Genomic DNA, 18252 nt, shown 5'->3' with positions numbered 1-18252 from the left:
TCAGTTCAGCTGCACTGAGAGAGGAAAAGTGTACAAGAAGAGAAGCATCTTTTTGCTGCAGCATTAACGGTAGTTCTTGTTGCTTTTTTTTCCAGGGCCCTTGCAGACATCCTGAGGCAGCAGGGGCCCATCCCCATATCACAATATGACTGTGAGAATTTTGCAGCGATGAACGGCTCACCCAAAGACAACACACCAGTCAGAACCTCATCCAAGAACCACTACACCCCTGTTCACCCCTACAAATCCAACCACGGTAAGAGCTCTCCTCTCTCTCCACTCAATACTCAAAGCTTCACAAGCATCCACTAGATTGTGTGTCATGACTTTATATAGCTTGAAGGCAGATTTCAGGTAGCCCATCACTCTCAGGGCGTCTGTGTAAAGCATTTGCGTTATATCATTATTTCCGTGGAAAAATCTGTGTGCCCCTCCAAAGAGCACCCACTGTGCTCACCCTTTCAGCAGTGTAATCTCCAATGTTAACATCCAGTAATCATCCGATTTGAGCAAGAGAGTGCGAGGGAGAGGGTGACAGCGAAAAAAGAGGGGCCTGCTAGTGGAGATAATTACACGCTGGCAAGGTAGCGCGGCCCTGCAGTCTCTGACAGGCTGGAAGTGATGACCCTCAGTCACTCAGTGGTGAATCACACGCAGCACACACGGCGTGATTTAGCCCCACGATTCAGAGAAAGACAGGGAGCATAAATCGGTTATACGGGCAAAAGCTCTGCAGGAAAAACAGGAGTCCAGGGAAGCCAGCCAACGCCGGCAGGTTCTTCGGCAAAGCAGGCGTTATCAGATCAAGACAGGCAAAGACACTCAGGGAGCGGGGCACAGATGGGAAATAATGACATATAGAAACACAATGGAGTCGCTGAGGAGAAAGAAAAAAGACGTGGAGCCTCGGTGTACAGGATAAGTAAAGAAATATTAGTCGATGTTGAGGTTTTTTTGACATTGGAATACTTCACACATTAGGTGTTGATTTTGCAGCCCTTAAAAATGATATGTGTGTAGTTAGTCAGCTACCTGACTTTTAGTGACTCCTTACCATACCCTGGTTCCCTGCAAACCCCAGATACCTTCTCGTTGACTGGGGAGACATATCTCCGGGCTCTTAGAAGGCCTCTGCTGATTATGACAGAACTGTAGCTGCATATCTGAAGTTCTGAAAGCCAAACATCACAGCACCTGATCCAATACATGTAGTTGTTACCGGTTGATTTGAGCTACAGGGCAGCACAATTTATTTTGTCTCTAAATAATATTGTGCGTACTTCCAGCTTTATTGGGTTTACCGACTCTTGTGCATGTCATAAAACATGGCCTCTTTCTGCCACATCGCCATCTATCAAATCCTTACTGGGAACATTTTCTTGCAGCTCAGTGTTCATTGCGAGCAGTCTGCGTTCATTCACTTACTCTCCCCCGCTCAGTCGCAGCATCAGCCTATCACTAATGGTCACTAGCCGGCCATGCAGGGGCACGGCTGATACGTAGCTGCACGTGGCAGGCTGCCTTCAGTACGACCTTGCATGTATTTATACTCAGTAAAGGTCGGGCATCACTTTATCTGTCTATCTGACGCTCTGTTTGGCTGTGACTATTTTGCCTGCTTGCGCACAATCACTGCAACTCAGGCTGGCTCAGCTCAGTCTACCCGAGCCAAGCCCCCCCTCATAAGGGACCACAGCAGTCCTGACGGGGTTGGACATGAAAGGCAGTGACAGCCCGGGTGAAAGCGTTAATGTGTGCATATAAATTGGGAGCTCCGCTTGATGCCCTAACAGGCTCCAAGGTGCTGTGGAGAGGGAGCCCTCTCGCTCTCACAGAAAATGCATATTCATGTGCGCCTAAATGGGCATTTGGCAGAGAGTGGGGAGGCAGGCCTCGGCTGGAGTCGTCGCTGCGAAGAATGGCACTTCACTTCCAGAGGCTTTTTGAGACGCTTTTAAATCAGGTGGGAGGCCTCATAAAGCAAGTGGCTAAAGGGCCCACGAGGATCCTATCAACTTATGTCAAAAGTGGGAATAAACTCCTTTGATCCTCAACATGAAATGATGCCCAGTTGCTCCAGCAGTAATCACTTCCTTAGTGAAGTATTTTTTCCCCATCCTTATAGTTTGTTTAGGCTCAAATTCTAAAAATACGTGCTGATTATTTTTTCACATTGCAGTTGTGTGGCGACACGGTACCCTTGGTGCACTGCAAAACTTCTCTGCATTTTTAGAACAACATATTCCTTTTAAAAAAACAGGGCCTACAGCAAAAACAGTACAGACAGCACAATATGATACCAGCGCATGTGCTACTATATTTATTCACATCCACTCTGCATTGTTATGGGGCTCAGATCCTCTTTTAGGTCGGGGTGTAAAAACAGAGCACCCCACAGCCACAACAAGGAGCAGACCTTGAAAGGGAGACGCAGATACCTTTACAGGAGTTCGCCTTTGGTTAAAGTAAACAATAACCGCTTCTCTGAGTAATGCAGATTGGCCCACAGCTCTCTTCACATGAAGTTGATTTATTTACCGCACACCACAGGCGAAGATTTGCCTCCGTTTTCGTTTTTTGAAAAGTGTTGCTTGGTTTCCTCTCTGACATTTTCTTAATGCGCCGAATGATGAAATATAGTTTTCAGGTAGTGCAGAGAGTAGCTGTTTTGTCTGTCTCAGTTTACTCAACTGAAACCAAAGAAAAAACAATTACTCCTATGTAGCAGTTCTGCAGGGGGAAAAAAAAGAATAGGCTAATTAGATTATGAGCTATGGGTCTATGGTTACTGCAGCAGAAAAATCTGAATAAGTTGAATGAGAAGAACGACTGTAGAGTGTATGCGTATGTGTATGAGGTTGAAAAGCCTTCAGCCAGTATGTTTTGTGTTTGAGCTCCTGTATTTGAGCAGTCAGTTCATTTTGTCTGAGATGAGCAACCTCCCAAACCTAAAGGTCAGCTGCTGTGGACAATGATAGAAGGTCGTGATGATAGAATAACATTTCCAGCCATTTAGCAGCTTTGACATGACCTTCAGACATTTGTGTGTGTGTGTGTGTGTGTGTGTGCGTGTGCTCTCTGAGAGTTACCCAAACAAGGAATTTTGCCTAAATAAAAAAACACTGATATAATTACTCTAATTATTCGCCAAAAGGCGCTTTTATAATCACACTCAGTAAGCCCACCTGCCCCAACCACGCACGCACGCACGCACGCACAAAAAACCTCCCTCTTCTGCCTGAAACCTCCCTCCAATTAATCCTTAAAGTGTGCAGCTATAACATCTCCTCTGTGACCTTGCTGGCCCCCCATTGGTCAGATAATCATCACCCACGTGTTAAAAACAACATTTCTATGCTGACTGCATCAACATGTTTAATAGAAGCTTCCTCCTGAGGGCACCTGTGTTAAACCTCAGCATCCGAGAGACCCCACCTAATTGTCTAATGCCCTACATCTCATTATTGCCCCTTATTATACAGCTGAACCTTTGCCCCCCTGAGTGTATGTGTGTGTGTGTGATTGTAAAGAGGTTTCAGGTGTGGAGGCAGGGATCCATCAGCATCTCTTTCCAGTAGCAGTACCAGTTAATTATGGACCAGTGTGGATCAGGACTTACTGCACTGCACCATTAGTTTTGTGAGAGGGCTGGGGCAGGGTTACGAGAAAGGGGGCATGTATTTGCCAAGATGGCCTTTATAAAGCTCCAGCGTGTATCTCTCCACTAAGAGAGCACGAGCGGAACATAAAGATATCAAGATATGCGATGCCGAGCTCCAGCTGAACAACTTTATCGAGATGATGTACACAGCTCCATGTCCACTCCAGCAGTTCGGCATCTGATAGCGTTATAATCAGTATACCATGTAAATTACCTCTGCCTGGCTGTGTTAAGGCTTAATCGACCTTGGAGGGGGATAACCTCCTCGATGAGAGAGCCACACAGAACCACATCCAGCTCAGTTCGTGATATAATTATCTTATTATTCACATTTTCCACTCTCGGAGGTAATTCAGAGGTGTAGGTGAAGAAGTCTGATTAAAAAAGTATTACCATATGAATCCTTCACACGCGTCTGCTCCGGCGGCCGTTCATTTCCACGGCACGTCGTTGAGGTGAAAGTCACGATTTTATTTGTATCAAGGACGATAAATTCACAATGCGTAGCCTTCCCCCCTGCAGGCTGTACACGCTACCTCACCTTAATGAGCTGGGAATGGGTTCAAGGGTTGTCGCAGTGGGTCGTGGAGTGGCCTACCAATGACAAAGGTGACAAAGAGAGACAACAATAGCGTGTCTGTGTCACACACAGAATTGCTGGTATGATAGAAAGGGAAAATAACCTCAGCTCTACTCTATCTGCAGCCATGAAAGCAGCACAGGGAGAGGTGTGATTGAGTTCAAAGTGCATTGGTATGTGGGTGGTTGAAACATATTGCTTTTTTTTTTATGAGGATCATCACACTGCGTTTGCTTGTACGGTTCACTTTTCCACCATTTCCCATCTATCTGTGCCTGAGGGTCATTCTCCGTCTGTCATTTCATACCATGATAAAGACACAACTGGGCCCACTGAGAACATGATAGAAAAAAGCCTAAACACTATTTTCTTATCTTCAGCATGGGCCCTGGTGAACTTTATCATTTTATTTTAGCTTATATTGTAGCTGATCCCCCAGCCTTTGTGGCTTGTGACCACTTAAAGGTGAATTCTGGTGATTAGAGCTGAAATGATTAATTGAGAAAGTGATTAGTCAATTGACAATTTTTTGACAATTAGTTGTGAGGATTTGATGCTACTAGAGTAACTATCTTAAAGGTATTGAGGAATACTACTGCGTATGTGAAAAGGATGTGTCTCCAGAGGGAGCTGTGTGAAATCTGAATTGCATCTGATTGCATCTGATAATTGAAAGTGATGTCGCCTGAGTCAGCATCGGTTGGAGCTGAAGACTGCAAGTTTGAAAATGAAAAGAATCTTTTGATGTGGAGTTAGAAAGAAGTGAGCTTACCAGACCTCTGTAGCCTGCTCCTCGTCTCTGCTGTACTGTAGGCTGGAGGCTACATTAGCCGCTGCTAGCATATTCTCTGAATCTCTGATTTAGCTGTTGCATTGTGGGTAATGGGTAATTCATCATTCGATAAATCAAGAAAATAACCGTGAAAATAATTGTTAGTTGCAGCTGTACAAGTGACTTAGTGTTACACTTCCATAAAGTTGAAAAAGAAAGCCTGAAGTTGTGTAAAACCCTGCAAACCCTGCTTGGGCGGCTATTTGTCCTATTGTCCTTGTTACAACAAAGTAATTATTTTCCAGAACTTGATCTGTGTCCATGCAACATTTTTATTATTCAAGTCTCGGTAGCTTGTGAAAGTTAGATCATAGAGATTTGGGAAGCTGAGGACCACACGCTCAGCTTGTCCTCCGTGTTTTATATAATTGAGGTGAAGTTGACAAATGTCAAGGGAATCAAGTCCATCTGGTTTTCTCCAAGCTGCTGCTCCAGCACGTCGGAGGACAATGAAGTTGAACCTATCTCCAGACCACTTCCCCATGTCGCATCGCACCACCTTGAGTCTTGAGGTGCCGCTGTCATTTTCAGGGTTCAATTGACAATGAATGTGACCCTGTTGCATCTCCAATGTTTGACTCTGTATGTGTGATTGGGAGGTTAGTGACTAAAATGGCTCAAGCTCTAAAAGGGGGGATATTAGAATATTTTAGAAGGTGATGATGATGTGTTAGTCATAGTTCCTGGGTTATTTGAGGGTGCGTTTTGGTTGTTTTGAAATGGACTGTAGACTAGAAATGTTAATTAGGATTTTAGAATCTTCTTTTTATTTTCATTTCTATTTAAATCACTTTTTTTTTTAAATCTATCTCATCTTTAACCCATTGTTATTGCTGCCTATCATGGCCTGGACCCTATGTAAAATGATCTGACGTTTAGCATAATGCAACATTCCCTGCCTGGTAAACGCTCAAGTCTTTCATCCTCCACATTCCCAGCGTGTAACACATCATTTCTGTTTTTAGCCTTGACGAACAGGCTGAGATAACCCTGATGACATCACTATGGGTTGTTTTTACATTAATCTCGTGACTCCTTGGGAGGGTCTCATCCCCCAGACTGGGAACCACTGTTTTAGCTGTTGCTAATGTTCCTAATGATGGACTGATTAGAATACTAACACTGTGTGTATATGTCTGCCCTGCTGATTGTGTTTGTGTGTATGTGTGTGTGCATGCATCCCCTGTGTTTCCACAAAATGTGGATGTATGTGAACGGTTACATGTTCCTGTGTGGTGGCCCTGCATGCCTGCCTCTGTGTGGTTGTGTGTGTGTGAACAGGTCTCCACTATGGAAAGGAGAGTGTCCGGAGCAGTGGAGGGGCTGATGTTCACAACTTCATCTCCTCTGGCTTTGTGACGCTGGGTCGAGGCCATCCGAAAGGTAACGTACCTTTTCTTTCTTTCTTTTCTTCTCTTTTCTTACACAGGAGATTGGATTAACTCCACTTATCTATGAACACCGTTCTGTTTACCTGCTGAATCCTAAAGCGACCCGCGTAATGTTCCACAACACTGGTGATCAACAACAATTCACCGAGGGAGGTGAAATGTTTCCAGATTCAATTTCCCTCTTAAAGCAATTCACGTGAACTTCTGCCTCCGCATTTTGCAATTAAATACAAGCAAACACACACTTACCCTTGCTGATGGGCGACAACTGGGTGGAGAAGGTGATTCCGAGCCCACACACATCCACAAAGACATATACATGCAGCCATTAGAGTTTTCCCAGGGGTAATACACTGATTAATATGCAGCCATGTTGGCTGAGCTCTTGTGATTTATTCCCATCTATGGCTCCATAAACTAGACCCTGTGTGTGTGTCTGAGTGTGTGTGTGTGTCTGTGTGTGTGTGTATGTTTGTCACCACACAGGGGTGGCGAGGCAAGCTCCTTTACCTGGTAGTGCCTTCAAATGCTTAAATGAATGTGTTTGTGCCAGAGCGGGACGTCTTGTAATGTTTCATGGTGGCTGACTGCTTTGGTAAAAATCTACATGATTTAATTGTAATTTGGTTCCACTGCTGCACATGTATTTTCACTCTTCCTCTTTGTTCTAAAAACCTGCTGATTTCTTGCTCATCATCGTAATTACAGCAGCTGATGACCTGTCGTTGCTTTATTAATCCCAGTTCAGATTTATGCGTTGCTTGGCAGGCCTGTGTGGTTTTCCCAGCAGAAACTGCTCCTCTTTTACAAAGTATCATGGCTTTGTTTCCAAGTGCACAAAAAAAAACTGCAGGGGTACTGAAAGCTTCTCTCCACTTTCATTTTTAATGGCGATCCATCGTATTCATGTTTACAGGAATTAGCTGTTTTTCTCCTTGCTTTTTGCTTCATTTGTTTTCATCCCCAGAGGGGGTCCATTTCACAATGGTATTCATATGCAGCAAGATGAAAAAAACAAACTCTGCTGATATTATCTGTACCCCCGCCCCCCCTTACCCTGCATCTCTACCAGAGATGAGTGATGAGAAAAAATTAGGTTTTATGAATCCTGATTATTTTAAATAGATTTTTCCCTCTGTACAAATATCACAACAGCATCATTCCGGCACCTCCGGCTATATACTTGTAACAACAGCAGCGTGGGGTTTGGTTTAGCGTTCAGCAGCTGTGTAGTCAGATCTGTGTTTTCCTGCAGCAGGTAGCCTTTGATTCTCCTGCTGAAAAAACAAATGAAACGTGACAGATTGGGATCTTGGAAAGATCTGCTGACAAAAAAATAAATAAAAACAGAATATTGCAAAAAAAAAAACAACAACAAGTATGTGAAGCACATATAAGAACCTCACTTCTTCAACAGTATTCTTCTTTGCAACATCTTTGTTTGACTGTCTTGTGCCCGGAGGCAGGTCTTACTGTGGATTGACTCCTTGAAATCAATGAAATATTGGTCTGAAGTTTGATTTGGGTATTGTTGCTGTTGGTATTATCTCTAGCATTTCACTAGTGTACAATCACTTCAGGGTGGTGGAGGGAAACGAACAGTTTAACCAAGCCTCCCCCGCTCTCTCATGGCCTTTTTTACAAGCACTCTTGTTATCAACAAAAGCAGAAATGCTTTAGGTACATATATATCACTTCTCTCCTTGACTGATTGAAAGATATAAATTGCTCCTAACTAAAGTATATTCTGTGTTTTTGACTACACACAGTCATTTCTCTCCAGTTTAATGATTCACAAATAGTCAGTAAATCACTTGATCCCTCACTTGACCCGGCATTGAATTTATCCAAAATCTGTGGATGGATTTTATCATCCAGAGCGGTGAACCTGTGGGCCGATGTGAACTTGCAGTGATGAGATGGAGTCACGTTGAGGTTAACAGCAAGTAAACAGTCGTGCTGAATTTAAATCACACCGAGCTTCATTATTTTTGAAGAGGTTTGCACAGCTTGGTTTGCTCTGGCTGACAGTAACAATGCTGAGAAAAAAAAAAATAGAATGCAAACAGAGATTCACTGGTCAGTCAGTGAAAAAGTGAGCGTGGAAACAGATGTTGCCTTTTTAACCACGTCTCAGTTGTTTTTTTAGTAGATATGTTTTTGCCACACTGACAGAACAAGGTGTAGGAGTCATGAGGCAGTCCTCTGGCTTGGGTAAGCATGGCGTCTCTTACGTTGGTTAATTATACAGGCGGAAAGTGTGTTTGGTTGTTAATTATATGCCAAGTTGTGTGTGTGTGTGTGTGTGTTGAAGCACAGCCCTTGGGGAGGACATGTGAGGTCAGAGCAGCTGGATGCTTCACATCTGTGAGGTGGTGTAAAAAACAACCCTGTGCTGAACTAAATGAGATCTGCCATGAGTGCAGGGGTGGGAAACCAACATCCAGCCTCTCAGACTGCAGTTCAAGTTAGTTTGTTGTAATCTACCTTTTTTTGTGTACTAACGTGCCCCTCAGCTTGCCCTGTGTAATTCTACTTCAGTTAGTAGTGTCCTTGGTTTCCCAAAATGCCTTTTAGCAACCTCTAGTGAAGGGTCATGAACTTGTTATTGCCATCTCTAGGGTATACAGAGTTTTAATCGTGTTCTAATTTCATAACACGTGCTAATTCTAAACAAGTTTTGAAATTTGAAGTGGTGTGTTTGGAGTGAAAACTTTGGAAATAAAACCAACCTTTTATTGTGAAGCAGCTGTAGGAAATGCAATGTCCATCCGTCCATCGTCAACCGCTTATCCCGCGTACAGGGTCGCGGGGGGCTGCAGCTGACATCGGGCGAAAGGCGGGGTACACCCTGAACACCCTTGCAGGAAATGCAATGTACCTGTCACAAAGAATCAGAACCAGAATCAGAATCAGAAAGAGCTTTATTGCCAAGTAGTATTTTACACGTACGGGGAATTTGCTGTGGTGATAAGGTGCTACACGCAGACAAACATACAGATGACATGAATAAATGTAGAAATATATAAATATGGAATTAACAGAGGCAAGTATTAAAGAAGTAAAATAATACTGGCAGATATTTACATGTGCATTATTCCAGGTTTGTGTTGTGCAGACATATTGCAATGGAAGAGAATATTGTGAACATACATATATAAACTGACAATATAAAAATAAACAACAACAAAAATGAACAATTAACAACAAATATGTGCAATGTGCCAGGTTTGTGCATGATATGAGATGAAATAATATTTACATTTGTATTATTTAAAGTGGGGAGTGTCAGTGGGGGACCCGGGCCTTGTTAATGAGGCTAGCTGCAGACGGGAAGAAGCTGTTTTTGTGGCAAAAGGTTTTGGTCCTGATTGACCGCAGCCAGAGGGGAGAGTCTAAAACAGTTTGTGTCCGGGTTGGGAGGGGTCAGCTGCAATCTTTCCTGCTCGGCTCTGAGTCCTGGAGTGATGGAAGATTGCAGCCAATCACCTTCTCTGCAGAGCGAATGATACGCTGCAGCCTGCCCTTCTCCCTGGCAGTGGCAGCAGCGTACCAGATGGTGATGGAGGAGGTGAGGATGGAGGAGGTGATGGCGGTGTAGAAGTGCACCATCATTGTCTTTGGCAGGCTGAACTTCTTCAGCTGCCACAGGAAGTACATCCTCTGCTGGGCCTTCTTGGTGAGGGAGGTGATGTTCAGCTCCCACTTGAGGTCCTGGGAGATGATGGTGCCCAGGAAGCGGAAGGAGTCCACAGTGGTGACTGTGGAGTCAGAGAGGATGATGGGGGAGGGTGGGGCTGTGCTCTTTCTAAAATCCACTGCCTCAGCGTTGAGCTCCTGACTGTTCTGGCTGCACCAGGTCACCAGATGGTCAATCTCCCACCTGTGGGTGGTGTCATCCACAAACTTCAGGAGTTTGACAGACTGGTGACTGGAGGTGCAGCTGGGGAGTCCAGGTGCTGGGGGATGTAGTGAAGGGCCATGTTTACTGCATCATCTACAGACCTGTTGGCTCTGTAGGCGAAATGCAGGGGGACCAGGAGTGGGTCTGTGATGGATTTACGGTGGGACAACACAAGGCGTTCAGAAGACTTCATCACCACAGAGGTCAGAGCGACGGGTCTGTAGTCGTTTAATCCTGTTTAGATTAGTGAAGTTTGTTAGCAGTGTGGGATGACATAAAGAAAGAGAAAGAACAAATGAGTTGGTACATGAAGAGCTGCAGGTCACCTTCTGCACCGACGTACTGTCCCATGGAAAACCATTTGTGCCAGCACGGCTTGAATGGTCACGGTTGCTTGCAGCTTGATTTGCCATTTCAAGCTGCAAGCAACCTATTGAAAACAGCACAAGTATACGTGAGCAGTTATGCTTGATTTTTGAGTGTTGATCTTACAGTGCAATACCTACAGAACAGGAAAAGCTACACATATCTGCAAAACCTTAATGCAGCATCTCACGTCATCAGTATTTACTAAAGTAGTCCACTATATAACGTATCTGCAGTCTTGTCACCAGTGTGGTCCAAAGGACCAGAAAGATTTATTATGCCCTATGGTCAAATTATCCCACAATGCAGCATAAATACAAAGAAAGGTACATTTACATGAGTGAAAGTGACATCAGTGAGTAAAATTATTATGGATCTCTCTATCTCACACAATATATCGTCTCTCTATAGAAAAACTACTGTATACAGTGAGTACTTAATAGTGAATGACATGGTACTACTGGCTGAAACAAATTTCAGATGTTGATAAGACAGACAGGAAGATGCTGAGTAAAAAGAACAAAGAAAGAAATCGTTCTATCTGAAAAAACTTTATGAGACTGCGATGACAATCTGTTACTATACTATATAACTATAACAATGAATTTATATTAGACAGTAAACTTTGTACTAATAAAATGGAGTTACAACACTTGCCTACAGATGTTGTTTTTCTTGTTGAGAAAAAAGTTTCACAATAATAATCTCGTCGCTGGATTGCGTGGTGGTCTTTTGAGGCTGGAGAAAGCTGTCGCGATGAAAAAACATTCTTCTCCAGCAGTAGCTGCTTGTTAAGTTCAGCTGTTCTAAAAGGCTCATGTACTTATCACATGTAAAATACATTGTGTCACATACAAAAACAATACATGTTTTTTCTCATATGGAAAACCATGTCAGGTGTTTAATATGTGACCAAAATAATATGAGAGATGATTTCAGACTTTAAAAAAAGTCTTGAAGAAGGAGTCAACCACAGTAATGGCTGTAAATCAGCAGTCTCTGCTGTTGTAGCTTTCTGAATGAACTATCAGTTTGTGCTACACAGATACGGGTGAAGAGAGCTTCCATTTCATTCACTTGTGCATGGTGTCTTTGTAGTCCACTTCACACCAGCTTACAGACCAATCACGTCCCCTCATATGGAGTAGAGTGGTGTGTGACATTTTTTTTTGTCCCATCTGTCAAACCACCAGCAGACAAGCCCTTTTGTGCAAGAACATTTCTCATTGCTCATTTCGCAGTTTCATGAATCCGGAACCTTCTGCTACTATATGGAGTCAGGTAGTGTGATTGTGGGTGGCCATCTGTTCCCTGCATGATCTCCCTTTGCTCAAAGTCCTGGTTTTGTCCTAACACTGAGTGCCAGACGTACTGGCTGCAGATGTGGTTTTGATTTAGGATTTCAAAGTGAGTGCGTTATTTCAGTGTTTTCTTTCTTCTGGGGAAGATTTAATGGCACAAACACATGGGGTCATTTTGTTTGTAACTTTTCAAAATTCCCCCAAATTGTTTAACTCCTGCCTAGAGTTTCCCCAGAGTGACAATCTTTTAGTAATGCTAAACCTTATTTAGCATGCACAGCTGCTTACCTTGGTCCTGTCCCCTCAGCCATCTGTCCAGATCGATGCACCGCCTCACAGATTCCTTTGCTCCTGTGTGTTCTGTTGTCCTCTTGTCCAAAATTAGGAGGCAGCAAGGTTGAGGCTTCTGTCAAACTGAGCCAAACTAATGAGGATGCTCACTGATCTGTTGTGTGTGTGCTGCTGTCAGATGGGACTGCACTGATACACTGCCTTGGGTGTAAAAACTGCAGAACTCAGTTTGAAGCTTCAGAGTCGCCAGTAATTGTATAAAAGTTCTCTGGAAACATAATCTCAGAAGATAGATAAGAGGGAGCCGGAGCAACTTTGCTTTCCCTTGTTTGCTGGCAGTGGTGATGCAACGCTACACCACATCATCGCTTCTAGTCTACGCAGACTGAAGCCCGATCGCGGGCTTATATTAATTGTTCTTGTCACAGAAGAACTGCGGTGTACTTTTCTATTCACTCACTGTCACCGACTAAAACCCTGCACTGTAAATCACTGTCACATTGTCATACCGATTTCCCTGTGCTGGAGTGTGTTTAAGAATACAAAAAGCTCAGTGTGCAGGCGCTTCGGACTGAGAATCCCCGCCATTGATGTAGCTAGATTACAACTCTAACACCTTGATTGATTGGAAAGTTCTGCCTCAGACGGGAGAGTGGATTGACAGCCAGCATGCAAATATGATAGTGTATTAAAAATGCAGCTTGCCAGCTGTTATTGGTTGAATGCGTCCATTTTAATTATTTTTCCATATGTCAGTCTTGTTGATATGAAACGCAGCCAAGCCACAGCATCCGGAGAAGTGATTACTTCAGACAAAGCCTCCATCCTTGACTTAGTGTGTGCCATACTTCATTACCTTGCTAAGCCCAACTTTTAATTCTGCCCTGTGGAGGAAGTCAAATTGGTTTTCATGGCAGTAGGCAATTATTGTTTTTAGGAATATGATGTGTCTGCAATGGTGGATATGGTGATGTAGCAGCAGAATTAGCGGGGGATGTTATCACAGAACTTTTATTTACAGCACAATTTCAGCATATTAACAAGCGCAAGAGCCACTAATTGGTTTGCTCCTGACGTAGCAAGTTGTACTGTACAACAGCACAGTACTAAGAGACCATGGGGACTATCAACTGAAAAGACTTGAGGAAAGAAGGATCTAACAAAGCAAACAGCAATCATTTGGTTCTGCTGTTACTGCTGTTTGCCTCCTATTTGTCATTTTTGTTTACCTTTTGTGAAGATCTTGATGACAGGGTATAAAAAGCCCCTCTCGGAGTTTCAGTGCGTCCCTCTGATTGTGAAACAGTCATCTCCTGTTCTTCCGAATGAATCAGATGCCGTGGAACAACAAGCCCACAGGCAGTATCATCATTTCCAGTCCATGTAATCAGCACTCCAGGCTGATGAGGCAGAAGATGAAAACATCCGCCCGTGAAAACCTTTGGTGGTGTTTGAAGGTGCACAAGGAAAAACAAGCCCAGACGGTAACCGATTCAAACGGTGACCACGAAAAAGCTCCAATGCATTATCAGTACAGAGACGGAAAGTTAGGTCTCTGATGCAAAATGCACATTTCCCAGCAAATCAAGTGGTGTAAAGTCACTGACTCCAACCCTCTATTTATTCTGTCAGCTGCTACTGACTCAGTGATGCTTTGTGCATTTTACCAAGCTCTCTGTGAGGTGTTGTTTCAGTTTTTTAGCTGCATTATAGAGACTTTAAAAGCCTGTTTAACCTATTCTTTAGACTGACAAATATATATGAAGTAAAACCACAGTATACATAATAGTAAGTTGTATCAAAGCTGTTTATTATCTACTGTAACTGCATGCAAGAACATTGAAATGCAGCTACAATAGGGTCATATGAGATGAGTAAGGCTACGTTGTGCTTACTGTCCGCTTAAGGCGAGACACCACAGTCCAAAATTATGATTTTGCTTCAATCTGTCAATTTTAAAATTTATTATTACCATACTTTCTTAAAATGTACAAATCAATCTTCGAACAAAATGTTAATCTTTGTTAGCACTGCCCTTAGTGCCCTAAGTTCGACCGGTCTAAAACTCCCCATAGTGAATCGTACATTGTCTGAAAGGTCGTTTTCTAGAGCATAATCTAGAGTGTTCATGTGACAGTAGTGTCTATGCTAAGTGTGTTTTTATTGCATTAACGGACAGTGCATTATCTTTAACGGACGTTTTCTCAAAATTCCATGTTTCATGTACGCCAAATAATTTCCCTCGCCCTTCAGGGCAGTTAGATCATCATAATATTACACACTGAGTCTTAAGTCTTATAGCAAGACATTTAGAGGGTTTTTCTCTTATCATTCTCATTTTATGTAGCATTTTATCTGTGAACATGTAGAACAAAAGGTTCGCATGTCGCACATAATAGTGGTATATTTTGAATAAATTCATGAAAAAACAATATTTTGATAAACCGTTCTGTAAATGTCTGGCCATTTGCTAAATTATCACAATGAAAAAAAAAATATTATTCATCTGAGTCTTATCAATGTGCTGGAAAATGGATTTGTGTGAAATGCAAATGAGCACATATTCAACGAGGACATTCTTCATTTGCATATGAAAAATGAAATGAAATGAAAAATTGTAATTCAAAAAATGCTTTTATTTATGTATTCTTTCAGCTTGTTAAGTTTCATTGTGATATAAGTAAAGTTGGGAAATAAGCCTGTTTGACTGTGGTGTCTGGCCTTAAAGTTGCAATAATTAATATTTTTATACTGACAATGGAAAAAAAAGAATTGATATGATGTGAAAGGGGTTGCTTGAAGTGACAAACCCACAGAGCCCATCTCTGCTGTTCCCATCAGCTCTGAAGAGGGATTCAGCTCATTGTTTTGGTTTTACAGCCCACTACCTTATATTTTAATTCACTCTCGCCGCTGTCATCTGCCCAGCACCAAACAGCAGAGAGACAAAGTGAGCACCTAGCTGGTGAATGTAGTGGAGCATTTAGCAGCTAAAGAGCCCCAAAATCACCTCAGGTTGAAATAATGAAACACAATTGGCTGTACAAGCTATTATTACACGGTTAGATCATCACTCTCTAACAGTTTCAGTGTTATTTTATGAATTTTCATAGAAATCATTAAAATGGGCGCAATCACATTGACTGAAAAAGCACGTCTGTTGTCTTTTTACGGCATTGTGTTTGGGCTGTGCCGTCACTATCACATAATCCAGCATCATATTTTGAACAGCGTTGGTGGAACCTTTGTTAGGCCAGCAGCTAAAGACAATTCTGTGATACAGACTAATCTGTCAGCTGATTTATGTGTTGTGCTCTCTAGCAGCGTTGCCGTTACTGCGGTGGCAAATTCAAACACATTCATAACGACAGTGAAGAGAGGGATCTTTGTGTTAATCATAGTCAGTCAGCCATCGCCCCCTCCAACACAGAAATGCACTGTAGCCTCGGGGACTGTGGAAGTTTTCAGAATTCTGCAAATATACAAATGCGCTGCAAATACACACAACGACAACATAAGTGTTTCCAGAGGACACTAAAAAGTCTAAGACTGTGCACGTGAACTTTTGATGAGTGGTTGACCCTTCTGACCAGTTTGTGACTCATGAAGTGGAGTCCGTGTCATCCGTTCGTTGTGCTGTGATTTTGTTTTGTCCTGTTTCTCCACTTTGCACCTGCGCAGTCTAACGATAGTCGTTACAGTCGTTACAGTCGTTAGGGGAGTTTAGTCATTCTGTGTTGCGCTATGAGGAGACAATGAAGTTCTTTGATTTGACATGCTCAGGTCGTACAGCCTCATTTCATGAGTCACAAACTATAGCAACAACAAGCGTGTCCAAGCCATGTTGTGTGTATTTGCAGATTGTTTGAGTATTTGGTTGTGTTGTGTATATTTGCAGTGCTTTTGTGTATTTGGTTGTGTTGTGTATATTAGCAGTGCTTTTGTGTATTTGGTTGTGTTGTGTATATTTGCAGTGCTTTTGAGTATTTGGTTGTGTGTATTTGCAGATCGTTTGTGTATTTGGTAGTGTTGTGTGTATTTGCAGTGCTTTTGAGTATTTGGTTGTGTTGTGTATATTTGCAGTGCTTTTGAGTATTTGGTTGTGTGTATTTGGTTGTGTTGTGTGTATTTGCAGTGCTTTTGAGTATTTGGTTGTGTTGTGTATATTTGCAGTGCTTTTGAGTATTTGGTTGTGTGTATTTGGTTGTGTTGTGTGTATTTGCAGTGCTTTTGTGCATTTGGTTGTGTTGTGTATATTTGCAGTGCTTTTGTGTATTTGGTTGTGTGTATTTGGTTGTGTTGTGTGTATTTGCAGATCGTTTGTGTATTTGGTTGTGTTGTGTATATTTGCAGTGCTTTTGAGTATTTGGTTGTGTGTATTTGGTAGTGTTGTGTGTATTTGCAGTGCTTTTGTGTATTTGGTTGTGTTGTGTATATTTGCAGTGCTTTTGAGTATTTGGTTGTGTGTATTTGGTAGTGTTGTGTGTATTTGCAGTGCTTTTGTGTATTTGGTTGTGTGTATTTGCAGATTGTTTGTGTATTTGGTTGTGTTGTGTGTATTTGCAGATCGTTTGTGTATTTGGTTGTGTTGTGTGTATTTGCAGATCGTTTGTGTATTTGGTAGTGTTGTGTGTATTTGCAGATTGTTTGTGTATTTGGTTGTGTTGTGTGTATTTGCAGTGCTTTTGTGTATTTGGTTGTGTTGTGTGTATTTGCAGATCGTTTGTGTATTTGGTTGTGTTGTGTATATTTGCAGTGCTTTTGAGTATTTGGTTGTGTGTATTTGGTAGTGTTGTGTGTATTTGCAGTGCTTTTGTGTATTTGGTTGTGTGTATTTGCAGATTGTTTGTGTATTTGGTTGTGTTGTGTGTATTTGCAGATCGTTTGTGTATTTGGTTGTGTTGTGTGTATTTGCAGATCGTTTGTGTATTTGGTTGTGTTGTGTGTATTTGCAGTGCTTTTGAGTATTTGGTTGTGTGTATTTGCAGATTGTTTGTGTATTTGGTTGTGTTGTGTGTATTTGCAGATCGTTTGTGTATTTGGTTGTGTTGTGTGTATTTGCAGATCGTTTGTGTATTTGGTAGTGTTGTGTGTATTTGCAGATTGTTTGTGTATTTGGTTGTGTTGTGTGTATTTGCAGATCGTTTGTGTATTTGGTTGTGTTGTGTGTATTTGCAGATCGTTTGTGTATTTGGTTGTGTTGTGTGTATTTGCAGTGCTTTTGAGTATTTGGTTGTGTGTATTTGCAGTGTTTGTGTATTTGGTTGTGTTGTGTGTATTTGCAGTGTTTGTGTATTTGGTAGTGTTGTGTGTATTTGGTAGTGTTGTGTGTATTTGCAGTGTTTGTGTGTATTTGGTAGTGTTGTGTGTATTTGGAGTGTTTGTGTGTATTTGGTAGTGTTGTGTGTATTTGCAGTGTTTGTGTGTATTTGGTAGTGTTGTGTGTATTTGCAGTGTTTGTGTGTATTTGCTAGTGTTGTGTGTATTTGCAGTGTTTGTGTGTATTTGGTAGTGTTAGTCCACAGAGATGAAACCTTATGTACAGTAGAACTCCTGGCTTTCAAAGCATGAACAAATAGAGCTAATGTTCTCATGAATATCCATCATGTCACATTTTGTAATCTTTCTTTAGAAACAATCTCAGTTGATACCTTTGCATTGCGGATTGCAAAAACACGGCAGGTTTTCAACAAACCGTACCATATATACAATTTGCTATGATCACAGTAGCAAAATTTTACATTTCAGGGTCAATTGTGTTTCATTTGTTGTTTTGCTTCTGCACTGATTGGTATTTTAAAGTAGTCAAACTAGCAAGGCCACTGAAAAGTAGCCTCTGTTGATCACTTTACAGGTCATACCAGGCCCTCTATTGAAATTAATAATAATACGTCATTGTCTTAAAAGAAATTCTTCTCTTCTACCA

At 42.1% G+C, this 18252-nt stretch overlaps 1 long non-coding RNA gene across 1 annotated transcript in view; it reads left to right on the top strand.

Moving 5' to 3' along the window:
* Nucleotides 1-242: 242 nt before the first annotated feature.
* The window catches only part of LOC119887197, a 39707-nt gene continuing 21697 nt past the window's right edge, over nucleotides 243-18252 (top strand). The window contains exons 1-2 of the long non-coding RNA XR_005441632.1: nucleotides 243-256; nucleotides 6355-6456. This is a non-coding gene — a long non-coding RNA (uncharacterized LOC119887197). The remainder of the gene's footprint in view (nucleotides 257-6354; nucleotides 6457-18252) is intronic.

This window comes from Micropterus salmoides, unplaced genomic scaffold (assembly GCF_014851395.1).
Source record: "Micropterus salmoides isolate LMB-PRFRI ecotype aquatic unplaced genomic scaffold, ASM1485139v1 Ms_hic_scaffold_4050, whole genome shotgun sequence".
Taxonomy (NCBI): domain Eukaryota; kingdom Metazoa; phylum Chordata; class Actinopteri; order Centrarchiformes; family Centrarchidae; genus Micropterus; species Micropterus salmoides.
This window is presented reverse-complemented; position numbering and strand designations above follow the sequence as displayed.